At 41.5% G+C, this 22,490-nt stretch overlaps 1 long non-coding RNA gene across 1 annotated transcript; it reads right to left on the bottom strand.

The window, feature by feature from the left end:
* Positions 1 to 5,890: 5,890 nt before the first annotated feature.
* On the bottom strand, positions 5,891 to 17,246 carry LOC143695780 (uncharacterized). Its single transcript, XR_013185318.1, has 2 exons — positions 17,154 to 17,246; positions 5,891 to 6,080 (listed from the first exon to the last, which is right to left on the bottom strand). It is a non-coding gene; the product is annotated as an uncharacterized LOC143695780 (long non-coding RNA).
* Between the last annotated feature and the right edge of the window lie 5,244 nt (positions 17,247 to 22,490).

Below are 22,490 nucleotides of genomic sequence, written 5' to 3' on the forward strand. Positions count from 1 at the left end.
AATTCACTAAATCATTCTCCTTCAGTGCTGCCAAGAACACAACAAAGTGTAACCAGGCTGCATATGGTTTGACTGTGGTAAAATGTCTGTGCCCTGCATACACTGCAGGTGTAGTTCTACTGGAAGAAATATCCCAAGTAGGTTTCAAGGGTTCGATAACATCCTCTTGGAGGAACTTGAGTGCCTGGTAGAAGAGATGTCCTCAGCTGACTCCAGTTTGATTCCTCTTTCTCACATCCTGTGTCTTAGATGAGAGTTACATTCATTGTTGTGGTGCACTATTCTGATCCACTAATATGTTTACCTCCCACAGTTATGAAGTAGTAAGGAGGACAATTTAACCAACTGTACTTTAGTTACAAAATCAACAGATGCATGACTTGACTTTGGCACTGCAAGATGATACACTTAAAATAAACATCAAAATAATACTGCTGAGTTTTGCCTTTGTTTACTAGGACTCAGATGATGGAAAAATCATCGACTGTAATACTGCAAAAATCCCTGACCAGCAGCTCCAAAACAACAGTCCTAGTTCCTGATCATCCAGTCTCACTTGTATTAGTAGGATTTTGAACTCCCTTGGATTCTCATTGGTAAATCAAGCTTCACAATGGTGCTTGGTGTATCAGGTATCAAAGCCAGGGCCCCGTCTCCGAGCAGGAATGGAGAGCTTTGCTAGGAAGGGTCATGCAGTGTTTGAATTATGCCATGTGTAAATGAGGAAATAAAGATGAGGTTACAAAGAAAAGGCAAGTCAGGGGTAATCTGGCTAATATCCCTCTTTGGGGGGATTTTTTTGATACAGAGTTGAACACCAAAAGTGAACTTAAGAGATAAGATATGCTTATTACTGGACAAGACAATTACAGGATCGTGACTGTGTATGTTATAAAAAACCTTTCCAGTAGCTGATGTCTGTAAGAAAATGTATTTAGTACTAATTTACTATTTTTTTTAAGAGAAGATTATGCAAAAGAGTGAAAGAGGAAACATCTTTTAAAATTAACTGATGCATCTCTAGCCAAATTACTTGGCTGTTGCACTTGAATCTCTTTAGAGACTCCTCAATCTGAGGACCTGAAAGTTACTGGAAGACAAATTTAATCTCGCTGTTGGGCACTTTTTTAAATAGGTAGAGACACTTTCCTAATTTGACAGACCTTCTGTGTGGAGTTAAGTGAACTCTCAGGCTGGACTGGAAAGTAAGTGTCACAGTGAGGCTTTTAAATGTAAGCAGCTCTTCCCTGCCATGTCCTGAGGCTGCTTCAATTCAAGCAGCATCCCTGCCTGGCTGGGCCAAGTGCATGCATAGTTACAGGTATGATAAATTTTGTATTTGTTCCCACAGAGGCCACCTTAAGAAAAAAATTCAAAACAATGAGCAAAGTCTGCATTGCTTGTGCAAGTTCCAAATAGGTCACAAACATCTAATTTAAAAGCTTGTCTCTATTACTGTGGTGCCTTTTTTAAAACAGGCCGAGGAACAGAAACATTCAGTGATCATCTGTTTCTGCCAGTTCTGTCGTAAGTTTATAAGCACTTTGACAGGTGCTCTTCATGTTTTTATCTGCTAAAAACAAAACAAAGCAAAGGAAAATTCTGCACATAAGTCTGCTACATCAGTGAAACCATTGCTGTAAACAGGGACTGTAAACAATACAGTACTTTATCTGTAGAACTCCATGTGATTTCAGAAAGGGTTATTACACTTCCTGCTGGGAAAACAGTGGTGAAGAGGTGCAGAAACTTGGCCAGAATTCACCCAGCTGGACAATGTTAAAACTGTGAATAAATTCCAGGACTAATTCTTTATCCTAGAAGCTGCCTCAAAATAAATAATGCAGAGAATTGTGCAATGAAGAGTGCTCTCAGGAACAATGGCAGAACACAAGATGAAAATATATATAACCAACTGAAATACTGTGAAGTGACTGGATTCAAGACAAGAAAATACCTACAGAAGTATGTGTGAGATCAAGCATCATGTAGTAAAGGAACTTTGCTTTGGCCAGGCAAAGTTTTTATTAGAAGATGTCATGTTTTCTAAATTATGTCTCTATTAATGAATTTTATTTTCTTTTTTTTTTTTTAGATGATCAAGAGTAGCAGAAATGGCTACAGCCCTGGAAAAATAATTATCCACAGTTTCTGGAAGTAAAATAGATATACTTTTTGCAGATTCTGGATGTAACTGATGTGTTTGACTCATGAGTACTATTTAGTGAGTTCTGAAGCCTGTTTCATGATGTTTTTCCATGTTCTTGCTGATAGAGCATTCAGCTGGAAGTTATCCACCACAGCAAGAATTATGGCATAGAGCCCTCTTGATCAATGGGTGCCTTGGGGCATCTGCAATGCAGCTGACATCCTGAGGCCCTTTACTGGGAATTGATGTGTACACATGCACTTCAGCTCTTTGCTCTGCCCAGGCTGTGTGAATGGCCACACAGTCCCAGGACTAATGTTTGAAAGGTTTCCCACTAGCTTATTTTGTAGCTCTGGTATTTTGAGAACTCTCAACTTCATTCATCTCTTCAGAAAATTAGTGGAAGCAGTCAGTCCTGGAGGAGTTACTGTCTTCAGCCCTTGGCAGTAGAAGGAATGCATGGATGGAGTTAAGTAATTAACATCTTCTTTCATCATCTACTTTCATTTGTCTCTCATGTCTTTCATTTTTTCCTCGTATTTTTTTATTATTCTTTTCCGTAAGATTATCTTGCAAACTCCTCTGAGTTTAGGCTACTGCACAGAACTGCAAATCACAGTCTGTGATATTAGTCCTGTTTCTTCTGTTTTTCTTTCAAACAGCCCTCAAGGCTTTCTACTTGTCTCTTTCAGGCCACTCATACTTTCAAAATAACCTCATCATGTGACTGAAATCCCTCAATATGGAATATGTTGCTTAGCTACTGCCAAGCTGAAGGTCAGGTTTAAAAACTACTTTGCCCTGGGTTGCAGCTGCCTACCTTTTGGGTTCTGGGTGAACAGATCATTACAGTTTAATAACACCTGGCCAGCCCATCGCCAGAAGCACTTGGAAACACTGCCCAGCAGGAGGTTGTACACCAGGAGCAGAGTCTCTCAAAGCAGAGTTTGCATCACACACACACACACAGAGCTATGAAGGTCTGAAGAGTGAATTGGCTGGGATGGATTCCTCAAATCATCGCACGTGTTGTCCCAGGGCACGGGGCCAGCTCCCTCACTGACCCTTCCCCACAGCAGCATCCTCATGAAGCATCCCAGGGCTCCACTCCTGGCCCTGTGCTGCAGGAGAGAGACCAGCCCCTCTCATGGGGCCTGAGGGGTTACCTGGGTGAGAGGGGCTTGACTGCTGCCCACATCATGCCTAGGTAGCAGACCTGTCCCTTGCAGGAGTGCCAGCATCCCTCTCCAGCCACATGTTCCTTGGGACAGCAGATGAATATGGATAGGTCAGCCAGAATTTTTTGATGTGCTTCTGCTGCTGCACAGCACTGATTGCCAGCTGAACCGTGGTTTCCAACTGCTGGAACCTGCTTCTAACACTAACAAAAAAAGAAGTCTGCTTCCTGACAGAGTGCTCTGTGGCAGGACATTGGGAATCCCAATGCTTGTCCAGTGTCAGGCTCCTGCATCCCTACCATTTTTCTGAATAGCCTAGCATGTGTTGGAAAACATTTGGTCCTTTCTGCGTGCTTGGCTCCTCTGTCCCTCCCACCAACTAAGTGCATGGACACAGACAATTAGAAGAGACAGCAACAATGCTGGAACTGATTTGAATTTCAACCAGGACCTGATAGCAACTAAAGCTACGTACAGAGAGCTGAGAGCAGGCACCCAAGGACCTGCTCAGGCATTGCTGAGTGCCCACATAAGCTAAAAGTTGTTTTTATTTGAAATTTTCATTTCAGTCCATACCTGGATTCAGATTAGTTGTTGATTAGCAAATGCTGATTTCTTCTGCTCTTCTTTGAGCGCATGATCACGTAGAAGAAAGAGTCCACTACTGGAAATATTTTCTACAGGACAAAGTACAAAATCCTCCTTCATTTAATGAGTCCTCTTAGAAAGACTAACTTCTGTAAATGCTCACAGTAAAAAAGCAGCACTGATGTCAAACTATACAGCATGGGAGACTAAGCATTAATTGAAGTCTTATTATAAATTTCTATTATCTGCATTCAGGTTGAATCTAGAGCCCTCAATCAAGACAGGCTTCAGCTGTGCTAAACACTACATCCATAGAAATGACAATTTGCACTTTAAAGCACTTAGCATCTAAATAGACTACATGAAATAAATTGATGTGAAGTCAAAGAAGTGAAGGATGCCCGCCAGCTCTTCACCTGGACACAATCAGTAGGATACTTGCTGCATTCAAAAAGCCTGACCTCTGTTTTTCTTTTGACAGCCTGAAAACTCATTGATTTTAATGGGAGGGAAGCACAGGAGAATTTTTCCCCAAATACATGAAAGACCAGCACTGAGGAGGAATTTGAGGATGAATGACTTACTGATTTACAGGCTAATGTGGCAGAGATGGCACAGGAAGGAATAGAAGACAATCATGCTTTTGGAAAGGCCATAAGCAGTGTCTTCTGGAACTGCCCATAGCAGCAAAAGAGGCCTTGATTTGCACAATCCTCCCTTAGGAGATTTTCAAGTGCGTGTCCCAGTCAGCACTTTCAAGTTCTGTGGAGGGAAGTTTCATTTGGCCCTATTTACAGAGCATATCATCTCAATTATTCATGCACACATTTCCTGACACCTTTTTCATCATAATTAAAAGGGCTTCTGGGGTTTTTAAGACAGAATATGATCCAAGGACAATCCTCTGATGAAGTTAATTGATCTTCACCCCTGAACTACTCTACCTACTTTATTTCTAGCTTTCACCTGCCATGAAATGTGGCTATGCTTTTTTTGTCTGTAGATGATGACAGAGCTCTTTGCAGTTGAGAACCTGCACAACCTGCTGTTCATCACTAGGTTTGCTCTTAGTCTCCTTTTCAATAAAATAAAAAGACTGATTATAAGTCTTTTGCCATAAATCAGCTTTGCTTAGATATCATGTAACTCTTATTACTCCTTTGTGAAGCTGAAATTGTCAACATAATTTTTCTCAAGTGTGGGCACCAGAACAAGACACACCATTCCCTTACTGTTACTGTAATATCACCTCTCTCCTCCCACAGAAGGAATTCTACATACAGGGATCACATCAGCTCCCTTAGTCACCACATTGTTCTGACAGCTCCTGTGCTGCAGGTTGCCCACGTGATGAGGTTTGTTGCTAATTCTTGGAATCCTGTGATTCATTCAAAGCTGTCTGAGCTACTGCAAGCAGCAGAGTAGAAGTCACTCTAAGTCACCTAGCACCTGCTGAGGTGGCCACAGGCAGCGAGGTGCACAGCAGTGCCTCTGAAAACCACTATTGAAACATTTCTAGGAAACATTTTCCTAGGGAAAAAAACTCCACACATTTAGTCATGTAAAACCAGTCACTGGGCAAATTTGTGTGTTGAACTGAAATACATCCACTTTGGCATGCTGCCAAGGCCCCATAGCCCAAGGTTTCCTGTGGGGCGCACTGATGGCATAACTTCCTTGGACGGGAGGAGGCTGTTTTCTGTAAACAAATGAGTATCTCTCCAAGGAAATAAACAGAGTTAAGAGGTGTTTATTAGAGAATAGTGTCTACCTTACTCTCCAAATGAACATACAGTGCTATGTCTAGAAGCCTATGTGATGACATAAGGTTTCTGTATGCGCATTTATTTACCCAGAAGATTTTGTTATACTATTTAAAGTTTAGACAAAACCAAATCAAATTATTACAACAGTAGTTGTATTGTACAGGTATTATAGCATTATGATATAAGCCAACACAACGGAACACCTGTAGTTTCACAAATGTGCTTTTAATTACCATAACTGAAGACAGAATTCTCATTTCACAAATATTTTTTCAAGTTTTCTATCTCGGATCTATGTTGGATCCAAGTAAAATTATTATGTTCATGGACGAGACATTGCAAGAGACTTGAGTGTGCAATACTTTTAACTTTTCTTGTCTGAGATTACAGATCCAAGACCTACAAAATTAAAAACTAACAGTTAAAAGACAGTAAGTTGGCTGTTTAGACCTGGATACACAATGATGAAATTTGGGTTTATCTGTGCCAACAGATAAAGCATGAAGGAAAAGAAAAAAGGAAGACACCTAGAAGAAAATATATCAATGTAGGGTCACTGCAAGCCAGAGTAGGGAGTGACAAAAATTTTCTAATAAAAATTTGTTCAAAGGGTTAAAACACCTGATTATTTTTTACCCCAATTAATCAAAATACAACACATGCTGTATTTTACATATTTTAATTTTTATAATAGTGCTGGAAACTGAAACATATGTCAGTTCAATATAAAATAGACATAAATTCATCTCAATTCAGTACCTACTTATCCCTGTTCTGGTACCAGAGCCAATATAATTAGGAACAAATTAACACATCCTCTGGGTCAACGTGTAGATTCTTCATCATTTCTGTCTGTGACAATCTGAGGACTGTGCCTGTGTATAAATTCTTGTATTCTGATTCATGTTAAGAAATTGATGAGTTACTGAATGTACTGGTGGATGTGGAGCTGAACCGTCAGATCCATGTCCCATACCTTCCAGAGATGAGAAAGCAGAGATTTAGTCAAAGTCAATTGCTCCCATTCAAAATAGGACCATCTCTGGAAAGTCAGATGGCTGGAGGATGAATCAGTTTTGCCTAGTTTTCCTGATGTCCAGGAGAGAGGCATGGAAGAATTTTCTTGTATGCAGAGCATGAAATAGCATTAAGCATGGATTCTTCAGTGCTGTGGGGTATGGTGTGATGGTACAGCCAAGGCTCTCTGACAGCTCTCTGACACCACACAGGGCAATCCTGCCTCCCACAGGTTGTGCTAATGTGATCCTGTGCTGAGATGGTTCCTCTAGCCATTCCAGCAAAAATACTGCTCACCCTCTGTGTCACAGTTAGTTTTCTGCTGGATTAGGTTCCTTGAGATCCTTGCTGTGAGTCTAGATGAGCTCCAGTGCCACAGGAAGGGAAGCTGCTGGGGTACATGGCTGGGGAGGAGGTGGAGTGGGATCTCCCCTTTTGGCAGCAAGTAATTATTAAAATTATTAAAGGTGACACGAGCTGTCTAATCCCACTGTGGGCTTGACAGGCTGGGGGGTGCTCTCACAGGCACAGAAAGCTTGAGCAGAGCAGAGCAGACAAGCCTCCTTTGGTAGCACGTTGGTGTAGCTGTGAGTTCCAACTAAGATTCCTATGATTTGGAGGAGAGCAGAAGGCACCCAAGTCTCTGATCACAGCCCTAAGAAAGCTACGAAGCCTCAGGCAAGGAAAACCACATGGCTACTGATTATTTTGCACATGTCTGTGTATTCCTTGAGCTGCCTCAGTAAGGCATGTTCAGTGCTAGCACCCCTCAAACACGTGTCCCCAGTGGCTTCCACAACCACAGGGCCATGAAGAGGTGCTCTGTACTCAGTAACTCCATGCTACTTTGTAGGAAGGGAGGGACAAAAACCTGTGCTTGAGCTAATGGGATGTGTGGGGTAAAGGGAAGAGCAGTTATGTTTTGGAAGATGATAGGATCCAAGCTGTAAAAGGTTTTCCTTTCTATAGAGGACTAACTGAGGGTTTCTGTGCCAGCAACCAAGGACAGAGCCAGCTCTGTGAGCTGATTAGATTGAAAACAGAGGGAGAACATACAGACCCAATACAGTAGGTACCACCTAGGAGCAGGATTATGTGACAGCCATGGGGCCCAGATGAACCTCTTTTTTCACAAAATATTTCCTTGGTAGAATATCAGGTGCCTTTTTGTCTAGCCTACATCTGTATTTCCTGAGTGAAATTAAATATGACACACCCTCCAATGTCCCCCCCACCAAGAGTGCCTCATTTACATAATGGAAGAAGATTATATGCAGTCACTACTTTTTTGCTACATATTTTTTTTGTTACAGAATCTTTTATCAGTATTCTAGACTTTGCCTGCTGAGCTAGCCCACATAAATAAAGTAAAATGCAAATGGTGTGCTCATCTCTGCTGACCCTGACTTTGAAAACTGTTTTTTCTTTTCCTGCTTCTCATCTTTCACGAAAGAGAAACAGGTATAACCCTAGAAATCAGCAGGTACAGCTGCTGGTCTTCCAGGTGACCTGAATCCCTCTTGTCATTACATAGAATTTCAGTACAGTGGATATTGGGAAATGATGATGATGTAGGAAATGGTAGATAATGGATGCCAGTTAGGCTAACTTGATAGTTCCATATTTCTCAACCAAATTCTTTCCTCCCATTCCCTTAACTATCTCTCCTTATGGTCAATTATTCCTTTCTGTCTTGCTGGTTTGTCTGAAAATCAGCCTTGATGCTAAAGGATCCATGTACATCCATCAAGTTTCAGATAGAGGAAGGAAAAATCTCTGAAAACATCTTCCCTACCTGTGATACCAAGCTTTCTCCTGTGAGTTCTTTTCACAGTGCAAAACTGCATAAACCAGTTCCTGAAGATACCAATACTCACACCACCTCTCTTTCACATGCTCGCAACACTTCTCTGTCTTGTTCCCTCTGTCCTTCAGAGCCTTCACTACCTTTCCTGCAGTGCACACTTATTCTCAATAATCAAAACATCTCCTAATTTCTTTGATTCAGATCTCACCAAGACTAAAACCACAGCTCACACACAGAGAGTACTTCCAAGCTTTTCTACTATGTCTTGCATTCTGACATTCTACTATCTTCTCTCATCACACTACTGAAATCACCCCTGTGACTTCTGCCTCCTTAAATGATGTTGGTTTTTTTTTGTATCTTCACTGATCCCTGTCTCTTACTTTCTTTTCCCCCTCAACGCTTGGCTCTCCTTGGCTTCCAGAGCTCCATCTTTGCTTCTCCCTTTTGACAGCTGAGGCTTCCTTTTCAATTCCCAATTGCCATGGAAATCTCAGCAGGCTTTCTTTCCTGGTGCACCAGTACCCAGTCACATTGGCACCAGTGCATTTATCTTGGTCTCTCCATCCATCCAGTCCTACATTTTAGCCATTATGTCTTCTTGGATAAGTGTCTTTGCCAATTCAACTTTCATATGGCTGCTGCTGAACTTCCAAGGAGCCTCCTGAGGTGCTAATCCAATTCCTTCAGTCTCTTCATAAGCATTGTTCTTCATTTTGTCCTACCCTCTTGCTTGAATTAATCAAAGTCAGTCTTACCTCAGGGCAGATGAATCATGCCCAGGCTTTGCAAGCTTTTCACTCAAAATCACAGCATTCTTGCATGTTCCCTGCCTTTTCTTCCCCCCTCTGTCCTTATTGGAGGCATCCTTAAGAGCCCTTCATCCCTATCACAAACAAAAGTTGGTACACTTATCCTTGCCCATTTTCTCAATTGTTTAAGTTTCTTCCCTGACTCTCTCTTTTACCATCACTCAACTCTTAATTTTCTTCCTCCTTCACAGTCACACCCACTTCTAACCACTTTTAATTCTTATCATGCCATGTCTGTCTTTTTCTGCTTTATCTGTGATATAAACACTAATCCTTGAAAAATCTATTGCCACTCCTTTTTAAATACTTATTTTCATTCCACCTGAATAGCTATAATACAAATATAAAAGTTGGGCAATCTATCTTCCCTTTCTACCCTGTCTCTTTCAGGTAAGCTTGAAGAAATTAGCTAGGAAACTGGATTTTTTTTAGCAGTCTAAAGAAAAAAACCCACCCAATATTGATTAAAGAACAATTTGATAAAACTGATGTAAATGGTTTTAGTGTTTGTTGATTTTTTACTTCCACCCACTGAGGGATTACAATGTACCATGAACAAATAAATGTAAATTGATGAAAGTCAAGCAATTACAAATATATGAAAGAATCTATTAACTGCCTGGAGTGCACTGACATAAACATTAAAATATTTTAAAGGCTGACATGGGGGATAGAAATTGTGTTTTCACTGCACTGAGAAAGGAAGAAGGAAAATTAATAAGATGAACTTACAAGGCTAACAACTTTTTTGCCCAGTCCAGCAATTCCACAGTCTGTTTGAATTTCTGCCTAGTGCTTTCTAATTTAGGGCTTCATCCTCTGCACAGTGCTTAATTCCCTTAATGTCCACAGACTCATGGAATAGTTTGGGTTGGAAGGGAAACAAACAAAGTAATTTTGTGATTTGGGAATCCCAGATCCTGATACTCTGTGGATGCAGCTCTTCCACCACTACTATAAGCCATAAGCATGCTTATATTTTTGGGGTATAACCAGTCCTGTAGAAACTCTACTGACAGTTCTGCCTAATACTGAAAGCAGTGAGTAAGGCTGAACACAAGTTTGGGTACACTTGAAGATGAGTTCTTGCTTCTTCACATTTTTAAAGGAAATTTTAAGGGAAATAGAATCTTGCAAACCAAAAAAGAAAGGCTTAAAAACACTCTGGAAAGGAGATAGGATAAAATGAAATGCACCTGAAAAAAACCCAAAACCCCCAGAAAACTGGGACATTTACTGACTTCCAGAAAATGGTCTGGGAGGAAATGAAGGACCAAAGGACCAAAACATGCCAAAACTAAGCTCACAGACACTGCAAAAGCAGGAGAAAAAAATCAAGGAGGAAGACAGAACTTTGAGGGGAAGATATGAGACATGGCTATTAAAGAATAGCCATATCTCATATAAAGATATGAGACATGGATGTTAAAAAAAAAAATCGTTGCCAAAGTCAAAGCCATCAAAAGGCATGGCATGCCATCAAGTGCAGGGACATGGACCAAAGCTTGCCAAAATTCATCCCCATGGAAATCCTAGAACACAGAAAAGAAGGACTTCAACCTCACCCCTGAGGTCTGACAGAAAAAGGGAGCTGTGCAGTGTATCCATGCAGAGCACATCCATGACCAAACATGGCCTTGGGCGCTGCACTTTGTGCTGGTGGAGCACAGAGTCTGAATGATGGCAGACTGGAGACAACCAGGGAAAGGGGAGCAGTGGAAGAGGCTGGAGTTACAGAAATATAATTATGCAGTTACTTTAGTCATGCATGGAGCTGGGTCATGGAATGCTTTGGGTTGAAGAAACCTTAAATATTGAGTTCCAACCACTTTCCATGGGCAGGGACACCTTCTACTAGACCAAGTTTTTCATTGGTTCAGGCTTCCTGGCATTTTTTCCTTGCTTCCTCTTTCTTGGAATTCCTCTTTTTTTTTGAGATGGATCACTCCTGAGGTTGGAGGAGGTGATCCTTGAATATTAACCAGCTTTCTTGGGCCCCTCTTCTCTCCAGAGCTTTATCCTGTGATACTCTACCAAGCAGATCCTTGAAAAGGCCCAAGTCTGCTCTCCTGAATTCCAGGGCAGTGAGCTTGCTGCGCTCCCTGCTTGCTGCCCTAGGGATCTTGAATGCCACCATTCAATGTTCACTGCAGCCCTGGCAGGCCCTGAGCTTCACATTCCACACCAGACCCTGCTTGTCGGCGAGAATGAGGTCCAGAACAGCACCTCTCCTTGGTGGCTCCCCTATCACTTGGAGAAGGAAGTTATCATCAACACATACAGAAAATCACAGGATTCCTGAAACAGAAGTTAGGCATGTGAAGGTTTTTCTAAAACTAACCAGCAGAATTTCCCTTACCTAGGGATTTTTCTCATTCTATTTTTACAGGGAGAACTATGTACTGCTGCAACTACATCAATATAATTAAAACACAATAAATAATTCCCTATGAGGGAGTCTGATAAGGTGCATAAAAGGGACTTACACCAGCCACTGTTATTTTACTGTAACAGGATATATAATATACACATTTTTGTAGATATGAAAAGCTCTGTTTGGTGCTCAGAGAGAAACCAGGGAAATCAAAAACCAGCTCAGCAGGGGCTGATTGCACTGCAATGCCTGCAGGGAGAGGAAAGCTGTGCTCCCTGGAGAGGGGGGCTCCCAGCAGTGCAAAGAGGCTCCCCTGTACCAGGGGGCTTGGGGAGGTCCCAGCTGTGGGAAGGGAAGTCCCAGCCCAGAAAAGGTGAGGTGGGAGGCAGGAGGGTCCCTGCTGTCAAACACTTCCCAGACTGGATTCCAGGAAAAAGCAATCTCACCAAGCATCAATGGAGGTGCCAAAAAGCCTGAAGGATGGGCCTGAAGGTAAGGGAGGCCTTGGAGAGGCTTGGTGAGAGAGCAGTGGCTGGTGGCATATAGAAGACTAAAAGGAAAAGTTCCCTGTAACTCTCCTGGACAGCTGTGAGGGGGTGCCCAGGGAACCAAGGCACACCCTGGCAGCATTACAGCTATTTTGGTCATTAAATCTTAGCCTCCCCCTCCTCATGACACAGGCCAAGACCAAATGACTCAGGCTCACTCTACAGTAGATCTCAAAGCAAAACATAATCTCATTAGTACAATAACCTAGGTTACTCATCCACACTTTCTGCAGCCTCCTTCCAGACCTCCTACTCTCCCTGCCATTTATTTGGTCCAAAAATGCTTTACTCCAAATTAGCCCTGCTGTGACAGCTTTTCGAGAGAGTTCATCTCCACAGAGTTTGTATTCCTGGATTAAAAATTGCTGCAAGTCAGCCTTTCTCCCCTTGGGAGCAAGGGGAAAGTTTTCAGCTTGTGCCATGCAAATACCACTTTCTGACTTCTCACTAGGCATGCGCCATGATAGAAAAATGTAGTTACTTGAACTGCACAGGGGAGGGCTGGGAAGACTCCAAAGCTCTGCACTCAGTCATATGTATTAATTACTTAAATGAACATCATACGTATTAATTACTTAAATGAACATCTATCATAAGGAAGTGATCTCAGGCAGTTAAGTCTGAACTCAGGACTGGCCTCTGAAGCCCACTCTGTTTTTATCATGTTGGTAGTTTCTGATAACAATTCTAGCACAAGTATTAAAAAAAGTTTAAAAAAGGCTCAGCAAGGAAAGGGAGGAAGGAGGGAATGAGGGGAAGAAAAGAAAGAAAGGAGAGGAAGGAAGGAAGGAAGGAAGGAAGGAAGGAAGGAAGGAAGGAAGGAAGGAAGGAAGGGAGAGAGAAAGAGAGAAAGAAAGAAAGAAAGAAAAGAAAGAAAGAAAGGAAGGAGAGATTATGAGGCAGGAGACAATGTAAACCTGTTTGACCAGGTGTGACTGAGCAAAAATCAACAGACTGTAGCAAGTTACTGCAAAAATTGTATAAGACAAACCTCATCACCTTCACTACTGCTCTGAGTTAAGTGTTGCTTTTCACAGGACCCCCTTGACTCAGCCTAAGACTCATGCAGCCACATTACTGCGATGCAGGTCTTTCCCAGTGGGTGTATTTTAGCCTTTTAATGACACATTTGAGGTGTTTGTTTTGAAAGCAGATCTGAGCTGCTAGATTGTGAAGTGCCAATGCATTCAGTTTGACCCAGTGTAAAACTCCTTGGCAGCTCAGCTGATGAGGGAAGCTAATTCTTTAGCCACACTACATGTGCAACACAAGCTTTATTTCAGCCTCAGAACACATAAAGGCAAGTTGGGAGCAAAATGAGCAAGCCTTAAATGTGACTCCACGAGACACACCTGACTAAGTTAAGCCAACAATGTACTGGGAACAAAAGACTATTTTTCATCCTCTTTTTTTGGCCAAGATACCTTCAAATACTAATCCGTATCATGTACAAAGAGCCTGTAAAAACTTCCTTCTAAAATTATAACAACAGAAGAAATTAGGTCAGCTGCTAAAGAGTAGGTTTGGTATAACAAATCTGTAGCACCCCTGGGACAAAAAAGGTAGTGCTTTTTGAATTTGCATTTTGTCAACTTACACAGCTGATTGCAGTGGGAGGAATTAAAGGCAACTAACACTAAGACAGGATTTTCCCAAACACTGGAAAACTGTTTGATCATTAATCACATTTGCTAAGACTGTGATTAGGGTAATTGCTCTGTATGTCTTTTCACAAACCCGTTGTCCATGGGGGGATCAGGAAGGACTATCCCCTGCCCCATGAAGTGCAGCAGAGCCCAGGTTTGTGCCTTTTTTTTTCCCCCTGAAGAGCCAAATACTTGCCCCTGAAAAGGCACAAAATACTGATGGCTGCATATGGAATAGCCTAGTGGTAGGATTTATTAAAGTAGTATCTGTTTCATTGTAGCTGTATCTCATTTGCTTTCTAGGTGACTAGTCATTCTTTGGAGTGAGTTTTCTAAGTGGTTACTTAGCAGTGGGAACACAAAGCTGGAGTTTGAATGGACTTTCATAAAATCTTTCTGAAATGCTACTTAGTATTTGAAAACATTTCTTCAGTGTGGCTGTGGCAGCAGTAGCGCACAAGGTCTCCTGTCGTGCCAGTGGCTGTGCAGTGTATTAATGTATTAATGCTGCCCTCAGTTTGGGCCTACCTTCCTTTTTTTTTTTTTTTTTTTTTTTAATTACACAACTGCATAAAAAAGTTCTTGTCTGAACATGAAGCAATATTTGAACACTGTTTTAATTACTAGCACATGCATTTCTGTGACACACATCCCTGTGGAATCTAGGCATAGCCACTTTAATTTAGAAACACTGATATCATTATAATCAGCATAATGCAGACCTTAGACTACATAAGACAGAAAGAAGAGCACAGCTCCTGTTCTCTCTCCCTGCAGATTAAAAACTCTTTTGGATACTGCAGAATTCTTTTGTACCCTTGCTGTTAAAAGTTTTCTTGTGGGTGTTTTTTTTCATGCTTATTATTTCAACAAGTATAAAATGTGTTCAGTTCTAAAGAAAACAAAATAATCCTGATCTTCCTGTCAGTACTGCAGGCTCATCCCTGTGCTTCAGAAATCCACTGGATTCTTTCCCTCTCAGATCACTAGCTACCAGGGTTCAGCAGGATAAGTTTATGCCTTGTTTACATTGCACAACAATCCTGTCTTCAGGTCCTGCTCTCAGTGTGTGTGCACAAAATGTAATTGCATCCAGCTCATTTGCTCTCTCTCTCTGTTATGTTATTTCTGAAGAGCCAAGAGGATTAAAAAAAACCCCAGCAAACATTTGATGTGGTTATTAAACCCAGTTCATCTGACTTTAGGTAAACAAAGTAATAAATCTATTCAGAAATAAGATGCAACTTTTTACAGTTACTTTCCAGGAGACATATGCCTTAAGGAAGAAAGAGAAATAGAGGAGTTTTATGCCAGAGGCATTCCTGAGAAAGGTAAGGAGGTATGCAAATAGAAATCTAATCTGGCTCTGACGTGTGTGCTTGGGCAGAAAGCTATTGTTAGACAAACATGTTGTTCCTGAGCAGCGCAACTAACGAAGCCTGATTTCCTACGGATTTGAGTCCTTTGTCCCACATCTCTTTCTCTTCACCACAATAATCCCAGCTCTCCTCATGCCTCCAATCATACTGCCACCACCAAGAGACAACAAACTGGGGCTGTTTAGAAGCTACAAATATACTCGCTGTCGGCACGGCACGTGTGTGCTGCCTGGCCAGCTGGCTGGGACCAGCACATCATGGCTGAGAGCCTTTTCTTCAGGCAGGGCAGTAACTTGACTCTGTCCCTTATCCTGCTGCCAGACTTCACAAAATGTTTAAAAAAAACATAATCATGTCCAACACTATCACTCTTTCAACTTCAGTCAAAATCTGATTTGCCAGAGGGTTATAAAAATTATTAGGTACAGGACAAACACTGATTGTGTAAGCTTTGTTTCCACAGGAAACCAGATTCAGAAGTTCAGCTACTTTTCTCTTAAAAAACAAAAAAAACCCTAACAGGGCTAATTAGGAAGTTTTCCCACAGTCATTTTCAGCTGCAATAGTTTGTATAAGAAATGGTGACTGACCTGCTGTCTCACACTAATGCTTAAGATCTGATTAATTTTTTTTTTTTTTAATAAAGAAATGTGTGAAAGCTTCTATTCTGCTGCTAGCACTGACACCTTTTATATGACTAGGTATATCCAGTCTACTGCACAATCATTATTGACCCTTTACAAAGAAAAACATGCTGCCTCCTCTGTGGCCTGCTCTCTGTGCACCTCTCCATTCCAAGCTTCAGGAGAGCTCCATTGGACTGCATTCCTACACTGCCTGGACTTTAGACTACATTGAGCAACAGCATCGTCTGCTCCTTGTGTTCCCTCTGGCATATTTGCTTGAATTGTGACCTTATGCTTTGGTTTTGTTGTTTATTCCAGCTTCTTTAATACACACTCCCAATGCTCCTTCACCAAGCTGCCGACTAAGAACATGCTTTAAAGGACCTTATCTATTTCTCCTGAAGAAAACTAAGAAAATAAGTAAATAACAGAGGACAGGTAGGCTGAAAGCTTGAACCTCCAAAACCACTTAATTTCCTCTTCCATCACAACTGAAAATCTCAATTATGGCACGCCATGTATTGGTGGAGGAGAGCAGGATGACAAACAGCCCTTGAGGAGGAGCAGCAGATGTGTGTCATTTTGCCAGAGGCAAAACACGGTGTTGCCAGTGAAACGGGGCTTCAGAACAAAGGATGAGAACACAGAGGCTTGCAACGCAGTGTTGCAACATCCCAGAGCTGGATAGTGACCAGCAGCTGGAGCTGGTGAACGGAAAAGGAGCAGAGGTTACTTGTGTCATCAATACACAAGAAAAGGCTTCCATTTCATGTGCTCTTCTCAAAATGCCTGCAGCTTCCCATCAGCCTTAGCTGGCTTGAGGCCAGCTATTGGAAATGCACCCCAAATCTCCAGCAAGAGGCTTTGCAGCAGCAGGACAGTGGGGAGCAGCAGAGGCACCCCTGGGAGGTGCCCAGACTGACGTGGGGCAAGGCACTAAGGCTGTGGTGAAATAAGGCATCTGCAGTTTTGGGTTGAATAAGGAAGAGAATGTACAAATCATAAAGGGAGATCAAAAAGACTGTAAAACAACCAAATTGCTGGTGAGCCTTGGATTCTAACACTCCAAGAAGAAACTTTTCATGGCAGTGTGGGAAACTCCTTTTTTTCAAACCAGGGCTGTGTGTTCAGAAGTTAACTCTGTTTAAATACTGGATACAGTGAATGTAAAACAGGGCAAATGTGCCCTTCCCTGCCCTCCCTGCATATATGTGTGTGTGTGTGTGTGTGTTTGTGTATTTCACACATTTCACACGGATTTACCTTTTTTCATCTTTGGACTTCTGGGAGCAGGAGAGAGGATCCATCAACGTGTGGATGGGGCAGAGACCACCCAGGCTGAAGACTTTCTCTGGGCTGGTTCATCTGCTGAGGACCAAGCAGGAAGGGAAGATAATTGAAGTACAAATTATCTTTAGCTGCAATTAGGTGTGCATATATATTAAAAATATCTCTAAAGAAATTTAAAATATCATTTCAAGATCAAAATAAGGCATAGCACATTTCAGAATCCAGATGTTTCCCCTTTAAACTCATATTATACTGAGGGTAATGGCCCATTAGTGATGTCTTGAGTTTTATAGTAAATTATTTCATTATTTCTTCTTCAGTGGCAGAAGATTAGAAAAATTAAAAAAACCCAAGCCTTTAGATATCACATTTTTCATACTCATTGAACACTAGGGCATTGCATGTGTTTTTTGATCTACTTAAGTTACTGTAAAAAAATGCTGACATAGTCCTGACATTTGAACCAGTGGCTATAATGTTGTACTATAGCACTGGTAAAGGTTTCCAGATAGCCAAAAAATAAAAAGCATTTCCCTCCAGTGTTTACATAAGCCTACAGCAGAGGGAAGTTCTCTATGGAGTCCTATCTTTGCTAAGATAAGCATGACACAGTATAATGTGACTGTGCTGGTTCATGCAAATTTTCCAACCCCATCTCTTCTTGCTGCTTCTACTGGACTCCTATTCCAAACCCTAAATTCTCTGATGGTCAGGAATACCTTTATAATTTCCACCCTAAGTGTACTTGTGGCAAGTCTATGCCTGTCACCTTAAACAATTCTTTCCTTTTTCTTGTGTTTGCTACTAACATAGCACCAGTGAGAGCATTCCCAGAGTCTGCTTGGCTTCAGTTTTCATTTGTTAGGGTAAGTGAATCATATTCCTGAACAGCCTGGTAGCTCTTCCTCGGAACACTTACAGTTTGAATTGGTCTTTCTTGAACAGCAGTGAACAGAATTCTTTTTTGTCTTCCCATCATGAGGTAACTTCTTAACAGCATTATCTTTGTGTCTCCTTCAAGTTAGATTATGTGGAACCTGTGGTCAATATCTATTAGATCCACAGTGTTTCTTTTTCCTAGAAAGTCTGTTATACAGTTATTACCAAAGAAAGCTGCCACATTAGTCTGGCACAATCTACTCTTGATAAAGCTATTCTTTTTGTGCAGTTTTCCTTTTACATTTCCAAGTATTCTTTCCTTTGTATTATTTGAACAGTTCCCTGAATGAGTGGAGGTAGCAAGCCACAGTAAATGAAATTGGATGTACTAGGGAAAGAGCTCAAACAAAATCATAATTGTCATACAGATCAAATGTGGCTTCATAAGTCTGTCCAGCTGACTAACATTTATCACATACCAAAAAGAATCAAATAAAGATTCTGGCAACAGCCTGTATCAATCCACAGTATCAGTGCAAGGAACTAAGTCTCTGTAACACACAGCTGTACTTAGCCATATTCATCAATCTCCATCACAAGTGCCAGCTACATATTTCATGAGCACTTCCATCGATCTGAACTCTGTGTTAGCAGAGACCACAAATAAAAAAAAGCAACCCACGTACAGGTCTCTGGGGACAAGGTTTAAATAGAGCGAATCTATTATGCTGGCTAGCTAGGGACTCATTACTGAATTCACCATCCTTTGTCTTTGGAAATGCTAGAATCCATTCTGTGACAAAAGCCCTTCAGCCCTTGGGATCCCAGCAAAAGAGCAGAGTGTCTCTTTGTTATTCAGTGGCCCTATTTCATCCCCATTGCCAGAAAAGATTATACCAAGGGTCATTGTTACTCGTCTTCAGGCAGGCTGGGATCTCTTCTGAGGGCAGAAGTTCAAAGTGCTTGCAGACCTGGTAAGAAGTGCTATGAAAAGCAGTCAGGAACTACCTTCCTGCTCCCAAAAGCTGGATTTCCCTGTATAATTATCCCAGTAGGAGCTGGAATTTGAGGGACTCATCTGAGTGTGGGACTGAGCGAGGCATAAAGGGTGGCACTGGCCAGCTCTCCCGGCCCTATGCGGAGTGGAAAGCAAGGCGCTCCCTTCCCTGGCAGTGCAGGTATCTTTCCCAGCAACAGAATTGCTGCACTCTGTGTCTGATGATTTGATGCTGACATAATGCTTCCATGTAACCTCTGAACATGGGAACTTCAGCACAGGCCTGTTAAACCATCCTTGCCTACACGGCTGCTGTCCAAAATTGCCCTCGTAACTTAGCAACTAACTTGCTCCTGCTATTGGTCCTAGGCCTTCTTTAATGTTACCATTTCTTGAGCTTTTCCCTTTCATTATCTGTATATATTTCAAGTATTCCCCACCCCCCCCCTCCCCCCCCCCCCTCCCCACGAGGCAGTGCTTCAAGAAGCAATTCGCTCTCCTTGGTTTTGGCCTTTTATAGGCTATCTCTCTAATCTCTCTACAGAAATCTTACCAGCATGGCTACAGCTCATTGTCTTAGATCTATCACCACATCACTTAGCCCAGCTGTTACTTCAGTGAGGGTAATTAGCAAGGAACAATCAGCCTTTGGTCATTAGCAAGTAGAACCCAAACACAGTATGCTAGAGCAACATAGGTAAAAGATCTAAAAACCAGCCAACCCCCATCACATGCTTACGTTATGATTTTCACACCAAGTCTAATGTAGCTTATATGAAACTTCACTTATTTCCAATAATGTGCTTCATCCCAGGACAGCAGAAGAGTACACAAAATAACACTCCACTTTAATAGAATTGGAGAGTGGTTGGGTTGGAAGGGACTTTAAAGATTATTTGTTGCCAACACCCCTGCCCTGGACAGGGACACCTTTCACTAGACCAGGCTGCTCAGAGCCCCATCCAACCCTGAGCACTTTCAGGGATGGGGCAACCACATCTTCTCTGGACAACCTGTTCCAGTACCTCACCACCTTCACAGTGAAGAAATTTCTGGGTAAACACACTGCTACCAGCAGTTACAGGAACAGACAGCCACGTTTGCTGCAAGGGCAGTTGTTGAACAGCTGCCTGTCTCCACTGCTGGGTTTTGTCCAAGAGCAAAGAGGAGCTGCATGCCTCAACCTTCATTTGTGGACCAAAGAGATTGGCTTTGCTTATGTTTTCTTTCACCGTTGCTACTGTCTTATCTATTTGGTATCTTAGATATTTATACAGTACACAGACTTGTAGCGCGTTGCAATTCCCCCTCCCCCACCCCCCCATATTTGTATCTCTTTCTATGCCATCCAGTGGCTTGTTTTATTCAGAGATATTTGAGTACCTTAGGGTCTTGTGGTTTTGCTGCATGTGGTGATGTACTGAAAGTGTACAAAAATATTTAAATTGCTACTTGAAATACAATTTGTACAAAAACTTAAACAAGCATCAATCAGAGGACTGATATGAAACCTCCATATAAATAAGCCTTTAACTTCAGTCAACAAGTAAAGGCTTGCAAGGGAGCCTTTGGTCATATTTTAATGCATTGAACACTGTTTTATTAAGAAATACATTAAAGCCCTCATTAAGAACACACTAAAAAACAACCCCTGCCTCCTCCAAATCTCTCTATAACCTGGCAGGAACAAGAAAGCTTGAAAACAATATTGAAACTACAAATGGCATACAAAAACAATCCCTAATAATTTATTAAATGACATATTGAAAATTTGAAGATAGGAACTGCAAAGGAAAATGAGCTAAGAGTACTCAAGTACAGAGCTATGGGGTTTTTTTTTTTAATTTTTTCCTGCTAGGTAACAGCAGAAAAAGAAAATATCTTTCAAAAAACTGACTTTTAAGTAAATGGAGATGAGGTTTCTATGGAACATTTATTTACCTTTCACAGTGAGCATATTTTTGCTTTGTTAGCAGATGACTACCACTGTTTATCAGACATTCCCAACCCTGCAGTTAGCTGCACCTTATGAATCACCAAATTTATAACTTGTCAGGTGTGGTTTGATACCTCAGGGCAAACTGGGACCCTGTTGCAAACAAGACATGTTAACTACTTAAGCAGCTCAGCAGACAATATGTTGTTAAATGTGCTGAAGTCTTGAATGCATTTTTACTGTAGTAAAAAGAGAGAGTAATCTCAACATAGCTTTTTTCAAGAGCTGTAGTTTGGGCATGCCCAAACCAGATTATTAAAAATGAAACAATTCACATACAGGAGCATGCTGCAGTGCAGAGACTGGAAGGTGGCTAGAAGGATTAAAGAAAAAAATCAACTCAGTTTATTTTTAAACATAGTTCCTTTTAGGGGGAATGAAAATACTAACATTTCTGCTGTAATTTTCCTATGGATCTTTGGAAGTGTGAGCCATATTATGCACTTTCCCCCCCCTCAATTTCCATATAGCTTGAGCTCCTTCTTAAAAAACTTCTTAAATCCCAGTCCTTCTGAGTGGTGGTGCAATGTAACACATGAGACAAGGTAACTAACTACATCAAAAAACCAACTGAACAAAAATGTAAAATCGATGTGCAAGATCCATGGTAGGTGTGCTCAGTCTCTTCTGAGCACCAGCAGAGGTCTTTTTTTTAATAGGCACAGGCCTGTCACTTTATTTGGTTTCAAATGCTCAGTGAAGAGCTTGGTTAGGTGGTTAGGTCCTTGGCTTAGCTGGAGTAAAGGAACACAAGGGAACTCTGCATGTAAATCATGAGGCAATGGAATGGACTTCTGTTAAAGCCGTGATATAAAAGATTTTTAAAATCTCCTGCCACTATCTGGGTCTGGTTGTGGTAAGTAGCCTTTAAAAGTGGCCTTTGTATTTATTCATTCTTGCATTCATTTCTTTAAATACAAGTGGCCTTGGTATTTATTCATTTCATACATTGCTGTGAGAATTTGTGAGTGTATAAAACATAGTATACCTTTGCCACAAGAAAACAGATCCTGGGTAAAGAGAGGAGAATGACTTGGAGTGACCCATTATTCTGGACAAAATCACAATTAACAATGGAGAAAGACCAAAGCATGCTGGAGATTGAAGTGCAAGCAGTATAAATGCTGAGTTTTCCCTTCAAGCTGAGAAACCTGCCGTGTTTCCATTCCTGACCCGCCCCCCCCAAGACAACTATTACTGTCTCTGTTGGTTCTGATGTAAACCCTGGAGCCCTGTATACAAGCTGCATTTGACCAGATTCAGTTGCTTGCTATAAATATGCCACTGTTATATTCATGTACCACACAGCTCTTTTTAAAGTTCTCACAGAACATGTGCCACTTCCCTGCAGGGAAAGAAAAACAAACCACAACCAAAACAACACACCACCCTTCTTTTTTCCCCTTACTACATTTTTACTCATCCAACAAGAAGAGAT

The sequence above is a fragment of the Agelaius phoeniceus genome, chromosome 1 (genome assembly GCF_051311805.1).
Source record: "Agelaius phoeniceus isolate bAgePho1 chromosome 1, bAgePho1.hap1, whole genome shotgun sequence".
In the NCBI taxonomy this organism is placed as follows: domain Eukaryota; kingdom Metazoa; phylum Chordata; class Aves; order Passeriformes; family Icteridae; genus Agelaius; species Agelaius phoeniceus.